Raw genomic sequence first — 6,413 nt, 5'->3', positions numbered from 1 at the left:
TTCTGAACGGTCCTCTCTCCTTTAATCCCCCTCCCACCTTTGTCCTAGAAGATTTTTATTCACCCCAGCTGACCCTTCAGTCGGGAAAGATGCATTAGATTCATGCAGCCAGAAGGCATTGCAATCTAGATAAGAATTCTGTCCTCCTGCTTACTCACCATGTTAGTCATAGCAAAAACTTAGGTATTTCTTTGCCTCAGTTTCTTCTTCAGTCAGGTGGGAACGGAGAGCAAAGGAATGCATTTCCTGCCCCATTTCCGGGGAATCCAGTGAGATCCGGCATGTGGAATTTCCAGAACCATCTAGTGAGTGCTCCCTGTATGTCATACTCTCTCAGGCTGAGGAATGCAATGGTGCGGCATAGATGGACTTGGGTTGTTCCCACAGGTATTTGCTATAGTCCGTTGGGAAATTGAGAGAGCATTTCTTGAAAATCCCACCACTGCACACCTTAAGCAGGACACATTCGCCAAGGGAGGCGGGCGTGGTGCTGTCGAGGCTGTAGTCGAGCCGCTGAATCTAGATGGCAGACATAGAAGGTTTGCCTGCTGTCACAACAATGGAGCTGTGCTTTGAGGGGAAAATATGGGCAAGTAAAGGAAGATATAAAGAGAGCACACCCGGTGGCATCGTGTTTATAAGTTGGGCTATGGTCTGCAAGGTCAGCAGTTCAAAACCACCAGCTGCTCTCCTGAGCAAGATGGGGCTTTCCTCTTCATAAACAGGTAGAGTCTCAGAAACTCACAGGGGAAGTCTACCCTGATCTATAGGGTCGATGTGACTTGATGAGAGTGAGTTTAAGGATGGGGACAGCAGGTCCAAAGGTTCTATAGAGAAAAAAACAGGCAGGCTGGGGCTGGGGCTCTGAGAGGGACCATGCCAGGAGGCCAACTGGCTGCAGGATAGCTCTCGGGCCAGTGCGCTAATGCTCAAGTGCATGGTGCTTGGGCGAAAGGGTGGTTGGCAAGATGTGCCTACTCATGGGCTATGCCAACAATGCCTCCTGGAAGAGTACCTGTCCACCCTCTTCCACCACGACACAGTCCGAGTCACTGTGGCCGGCACGCAGTACCTCTGGGAAGACACGGCCGGACCATGGTCATCTGAGACCTCTATATTACCCAATGACTGAAGTCTTTCTTAAGTGCTTCTCTCATTCCCAAATCCAGCCTCATTCCAAAATGTGAAAGAGGAGTGGGCACCAGAACTTAAGGAATATGCACCAAATGTACCCTTTTCTTTAATAGGATTTCAGATTGATCTTCTAGATGAACCCCAAACTGTAGCAAGACTGAATGACATGAAAGAAAAACCTGTATGTGTGGAACAAGGACAGAGGTTGGCAAATTAGACAAGAGCATGCAGCTATGTGCGATCTGCAGCTGTGACCCAAAGGGACTGAAGACTTTTTGATGAGGTTCTCATAGCCAGTTTAACGCCAAAGAAACACGCAGTAAGAAAAGAAGAATAGGATCAAGATGTATAAACTGTTGCTTGATTACGTGAGAAATGTCCTCAGCTGCCAAGGAGACTATTTCTTTCATAAATGTTTCAGTGAAACACAGACCTCTTATAATGAAGCAGTCGAAAACATGAAAAAACAAAACTGCCCTCAGCATCCTCTAGAGTTCCCTAAGAATATTCCTTAATGGTCCAGAAAGCAACAAGCAGCATCTGAAGGCACAATGAATGCTTTATTTCAACAGAAGATACAAGCTCTCATTTTCATCGTTTTAAAAAGCTAGTATCACATCATGCTGTGTCTACATAGATTAAAAACAACCGGCTGTAAATGGAACTGCTTAGTTTTGACCATACATATTTCTACACAGTCTTTATGGAATCTGCACCAAGAAATATCATCTTCTTTTGCTCCAATTAATTGTTCTTGTATGTAAGTTGCTTTCTATTCCAGTAGATCCAGAGTGTCTAAAGAGCAAGGCCAGTCACATATTCAAAGATCTCCCCAAGGGTTCAGGAGATGGGTCAGAACCGAGGGGGAAATGTGTGAGATAAAAAATGAGTCAGTCAGGGTACAGTGTAGCGATGATGGAACATACAATTTTCCTCTAGTTCCTAAATGTTTCCTGCCCACCACCCCACTATCATGATCCCAATTCTACCTTACAAATCTGGCTAGACCAGAGGATGTATACTGGTACAGATAGGAATCAGAAACACAGGGAATCCAAGACAGATGATCCCTTCAGGGCCAGTGCTGAGAGTGATGATACCAGGAGGGTAGAGGGAGGATGGAGTGGAAAGGGGAAACAGATTACAAGGATCTACATATAACCTCCTCCATGGGGGATGGGCAACAGAAAAATGAGTGAAGGGAGATGCTGGACAGTGTAAGATATGACAAAATAATCTCTAAATTATTAAGGGTTCATGAGGGCAGGGGTAGCAAGGATGAAGGGGGAAAATTAGGAGCTGATACCAAGGGCTCAAGTAGAAAGCAAATGTTTTGAGAATGATGGTGGCAACAAATGTACAAATGTGCTTGACACAATGGATGGATGAATGGATTGGGATAAGAGTTGTACGAGTCCCCAATAAAATGACTTAAAAAAAACCCCAAGCAAATGTTTTATTATTACTTGAGTACACATTCAGTGTAGCCTAGCTCCTCCTATATAAAAACATGTGCTTTATGAAAACAAGAAATAGCTCAAGGAAATACAAAGATCCGAAAGATCACATGGAAGGAACACAGGCCTCTTCCTACCATTATCATTAAGAATCCACACCGCCCAGACAGGCAGATTGGATGGTGTCTTCCACAAAAGGCTGTGAGGATCCTATCCCCTGGTTACCGGTGAATGTGACTAAACGGTCATGGAATCTTGGAATGTCTTAACAGTTAACACGGGCTCCCAGAAGAACAGGATGGGTCCTGTAAAAGAGAGCTGACACACAGAATTAGCTGGAAGAAGATGGTCATGTGATGAGGAAGCGGCTACCGCTGCAACCCAAGGAGCACCAAGGACTGCTGAGAGCCAGCTGCTGTGAGGAGAGAGACTTGGGACAGTTCCTTTCTCAGAGCTCCCAGGAGGAACTCAAACAGAGACACCCTTTCAGACTTCAGAACTGTGAGACGATGAGTGTCTATGTTGTAAAACCACACATTTTGTGGCATGTTGTTAGGAGAAGCCTAGGGAACTAAGGCCCAAATGCCCAAGCTCCCTGCCATTGAGCCGATTCTGATTCATGGTTACCCTATGGGGCAAGGTAGAACTGCACCTCTAACTCTTTACGGAAGTGGAAAGCCTTGGAGCGGCTGGTGGTTTCAAACTGCTGACCTTGTTAGCTGCTCAACATGTAACCACCAGGACTCCTGGAACTAAGACAAATAAGGGAAAATCAAAGGAGCATTGCGTATTGAGATAACCACAAAACCCAGGAGCAGTCTGCCTAATAGGCATCACCGAAATGAATAAAGCCTCAAGCCCTTTCCTGCAAGTTGAAGGCAACTTGATCTCCGACTTTAAACCTCGATGTCTACAGATAGGGGAGCTTGCAGATCAGATGATCAAGTGAGCAGGTCTGATTTTTGAGCAATTGAAAAATAAATGAGCTGCTGGTAACTTTATCATATTTTCTTTAAATATCTGTTGATCCTTTTTTCTTGGTGGCCAGGCAGCTGAAAGGTGGACTCTTTGGCTAACGGTATAAGGAGCATGCCTTTTCTTATGACTTAAGCCTCCCTCTGAGTTCTCCTGTGACGGTGACTAGTCTAGCTGGGAAGAAGCCCTGGTGGTGTAGTGTGGTGCAGCGGTTCCTAGCTCTGCTGATAACCAAGAGGTTGGGTGGTTTGAAAACACCAGCTGCTCTGCATATGACAGACATGGCCGTCTGCTTCATAATGATTATGGCAACTAGTGGATTCGGAATAGTGGTGCTCCTACATTTCCAGGAATGCAAATCTTTATGAGAACAGACAGCCTCATATTTCTCCCTGAGAGTGACTGGTGGGTCTGAACAGCCAACCTTGAAGTTAGCAGCCCAGCATCTAACCTGAAGCACCACAGCCTTGGGAAATCTGTAGGGGAAGCTCCACTCAGTCCTATACTGTTGACATTAGCTCAAGATCAACATAAAGTGAGACTGGGATTCTTCAAAGGGAGGCTGGAGAGACTTAGTTGTAGCTAGATCACCGAGAGCCTTGCAGATGATGTTTGGAAGTACGCTGTTTACCCCAAGAGCCAAGAGAAGCCACAGGGGCTGAGAAGGGACATGATGAAATTAGCATGATGAGATTCTCACGCTGGCTACAGAGTGAAATGCATTAGAGAGGGACAGAGTGCTTTGTAGACCAGCCAGCAAGGAGGCCACTGGGATACTGAAGGGAGAGAGATCAAGGTTTGTATCAAAGTGGTGATGTGGTTGAGTCTCACACTCAGTCCCCTGTGAGAGAGTAGAATGGCCCCGTAAGATTTCTTAGGCTGTAATCCTGCCGGAGCAGATCACAAGCCTTTTCTCTCGAGTTCTTAATCATGGTGGCACCAAGGCTTCTTAGAGTGGTGGGAAAACCAAAATCCAAACTCACTGCCACTGAGTTGATATCAACTCATAGTGATCCTGTAGGGCAGGGGGGTCAAACTCAATTAAAACGCGGGCCACTTGGTGCAACAGGCAAGATTCACGTGGGCCACAGCACATTTACAAATTTTGTTGAATTTATGTTTTGAAGTGAAGATTCAGGCATATGGGTAGGATAATTAAAACACAAAATAATTGCTTTGATTTAAACATTTTTTATTTAATGTGCTTATAAAACTAAAATTATTTTTTTAACCTAAACTTGCCAGCGCTTTCCTCCTACTAGTTTTCACCTACCTCTTATGTTGTGACCGGAAAATATAACAAAGTAACTAATAAAAAACACAAAATGTTGGACAGCTGACAAACGTGATGCACAATCATAATGGCTCCCCTCTAAAAATGCTAACTTGCGCTGCCGCTAGGGATGATTCATGACAGCACCACCCAGAGTGCTCGCTTTAACCTTGTCGCTGTTGGGGAGGTCTGTTTATATCACATGACACTGAGAGTGGCAGACTTATTGCTTCTAAACGTTGCTGAAACTGAGTCAGCGCGTTAATACAAATCCGCAGGCCCCCAGGAGAGGCACTGGGCCAAGTGCGTACTCTTCTTCGGTAGTTAAAGGGTTAACGAGGGAATTGTGTGCACGGCATTGCCTCGATCTCCCCTAAGCGCTGTTTCCTTCATAATAATTTTTTCTATTTTCATTTTATTTCACAGCATCGTGGGCCACAAAAAATTACTTTGGGGGCCACATGCGGCCCGTGGGCCACCAGTTTGACACCTGCTATAGGGTTTCTGAAACTACACATCTTCCTTGGAGCAGAGAGCCTTATCTATCTTCCACAGAGCTGCTGGTGGTTTTGAACCGCTGACCTTGTGGTGAGCAGTCCAAAGTGTAACCCTCTACACCAGCAGTTCTCTTTTAGGGGGCAAAGTGAATGGGATCTGGTTCTGCCTGTGAACTGGTTAGATGGTGGTCGCATGCCGCAAACTGAGAAACAATAGGAGAAGAGCAGGACTGGACTCTTAGGAAGCTCTATAGGCATGTGTAGTGTGGTCCTCTTTACCCAGGGGCTGAGAGATGCCTGAGATGCAGGGATGCCATGCCCCACTCCGAACCACACGGTGCCTCCCCAGCATCCCCAGGTCTCAGTGTGTAACTCAGTAAGCCCTTTGGTGCAACGCACAGCATCCATTCCATTGTCAACGCTGCTTCTGTGTCTCCTTGGAGATCTCATTGAAATGTACGAATTACTGCAACAGACAAGGCAGTAAGTCACAACCCTCCTCAACATATTAAGGTATAGCACATTTTAAAATGTGTCAGGTGCTTTATCACAGCCCTGTGCAAAATCTGGTCCCCAGATGGCAGCATTAGCGTCACCTGAGAGGCTGGGAAGAGAGCAGGCTTTCAGACCCACCACAGAGCCACTGGGTCAGAAACTCAGGAGGGAAAAAATCCAGCCAAACCCACTGTTAGCCAGTGAATTCTGACTCACATTTTAATAAGTCTTCTGGGTGATTCTAATGCACACTCAAGTTTGAGAAGTATTGTGTGTGTGTGCATGTGTGCGCCTGCACAGGGAGACACTCATAGAAACACACGTGTGCCAGTGTCTTCAGTGATTACCGATTGTACGGAAGGCTTTTATCACGATGTTGCTGAAGAGAACCGAGACTGAGAGTTTCTGCCCAGGTAGTGGTGGCAGAGGGATACATCAAGCCTGAAAAACTTAGAAACTTTCATTGAGTGCCCATCCCAGCCTCCTCAGTTGAGATGCGTGCAGCGACTCCAAGGACACAGATACCTTTTAATGGAGATTGATGGTTTAAAGGAGATGAAAAAAATCATTATTCATATCCAA

The 6,413-nt window shown here is 45.8% G+C and overlaps 1 pseudogene; it reads left to right on the top strand.

The window, feature by feature from the left end:
• The first annotated feature begins 281 nt into the window (after positions 1–281).
• Positions 282–1,506, top strand: LOC142446074 (rho-related GTP-binding protein RhoQ pseudogene; annotated as a pseudogene).
• Positions 1,507–6,413: the final 4,907 nt, after the last annotated feature.

Source organism: Tenrec ecaudatus, chromosome 4 (assembly GCF_050624435.1).
Source record: "Tenrec ecaudatus isolate mTenEca1 chromosome 4, mTenEca1.hap1, whole genome shotgun sequence".
NCBI lineage: Eukaryota > Metazoa > Chordata > Mammalia > Afrosoricida > Tenrecidae > Tenrec > Tenrec ecaudatus.
Note: the sequence above shows the minus strand (reverse complement) of the source record. Positions and strands in the feature narration are given on the sequence as shown.